Source organism: Etheostoma cragini, chromosome 15 (assembly GCF_013103735.1).
Source record: "Etheostoma cragini isolate CJK2018 chromosome 15, CSU_Ecrag_1.0, whole genome shotgun sequence".
NCBI classification, from domain to species: Eukaryota; Metazoa; Chordata; class Actinopteri; order Perciformes; family Percidae; genus Etheostoma; species Etheostoma cragini.
In genome coordinates, this window is record NC_048421.1 from 1,082,192 (window position 1) to 1,083,954 (window position 1,763).

The window sequence follows — 1,763 nt, forward strand, 5'->3', positions numbered from 1 at the left end:
CCCCCCCCCCCCCCCCCCCCCATCTTAGACTGGGACCTTAAGCCTTGTGTTGTCTTCCCTTTAACCAAGAACTGGTCCTTCCGGTTCAACATTGACAATGCTCCTTGTGTCTGAGTGTTTCTACATTAGTGAGCATACACTCACCTGTAGGATTATTAGGAACACCTGTTCAATTTCTCATTTATGCAATTATCTAAACAATGTTCTGAAGGCCAAAGGGGTCAAAAACAGCATTAGTATGGTGTTCCTAATAATCCTATAGGTGAGTGTGTATTAGTATGTATGTATGTATTAGTCTGTATGCTTTAGTATGTATGTATTAGTGAGTGTGTATGTATTAGTGTGTATGCTTTAGTGTGTATGCTTTAGTGTGTATGTATTAGTGAGTGTGGACGCGAGTGTGGACGCTTTAGTGTGTGTTAGTGAGTGTGTATTAGTGAGTGTGTGTTAGTGAGTGTGTATTAGTGAGTGTGTATTAGTGAGTGTGTATTAGTGAGTGTGTATTAGTGAGTGTGTATTAGGGAGTGTGGACGCTTTAGTGTGTGTTAGTGAGTGTGTATTAGTGAGTGTGTACGCTTTCGAGTGTATATATTGTTTGCTTTGTAAGTGTAAGCACAATGTGAGAAAATGTCCTCGTACGTGTCCTCATACTCTACAAATACTAAAGCTGATTCTAATATTTTGTAAAGCCCTTTGAACTACAGAAGTGTCCCACTGCAGTACAGTAAATAAAGTAGTGCAAAGCTATGAAATATACATCAGTGTAAAGGCCCGAGAGACTTGCTCAACAACCCCAACACCACTACACCATAACGAGTCCCAAACAGCGGGACTTGAGCTGACCTGAGAAAGACCCGTGCCGATGCATGTGGCTGTTATGTGTCTGCATGGTGGAGCTGTGTGCCAGCAGCATCCGAGAGAGTCTAATCAGGGGGGGGGTGTGATGATGCTTTGACGGCGTTGCGCGCATCCAGATTGGCGGCCTAGACTCACGGCAATGAGACACCCACATGCTGAAGCCGAGCGCCTCATTAGGTGGGACATGCAGCGGTGGTGGGTGGAGGAAGAAGAGGGGGGAGCCGGAGAGAGATGAAGGGAAGAGTCAGGAGAGGATGTGAAAGGATGCTGCTGCCGGCTCGAGGCTTTGCAACAGCAGGTCCAAGTGTGGGGGACACGCCGGGAGGGGGGGCGGAGGAGGGGTGAGATTCTCTGAACGGGCAGCAGGGTCTGAGCCATCACGCTTGAGCTGCCCACAGCTCTTTAATGCTGAAGGAGGATTAGTTCTAGCTGGCCAAGCACACGCGAGTGCATGGCGGGGACCTCAGTATCAAGTACAGCGAGTAACAGGGCGATAGCAGGCGCTGGGTTTGCTTTATCGGCCTCACATCTCCATTTACTGGAGATTTCTGGTGCAGGATATATCAGAATCCACTTTGTCTCCCGATACCACCATACGATATTATTAGGATTTTAACATGCCAAAATTCTGCGATATATTGCATGTTTCTTACCCAATTTACAACTTCTAATTTATCCCCAATTTCAAATGACGTCCCCAAAAGTAAACTTATCAACATCTGTTTCATCTAAAAAGGAATCAATTCTGTTTGTTCATCTCACTTCATCGCTGCAGAACGAGACCAACTGACCATCCCACATATAATATGTAATACATAATCTAAGATCCATACTTGGAGCCTGTGTATTGATACAGTATTGCCAATAAAAAAAGTTGTGATCCTACACTGTATTGATCCCCCCCC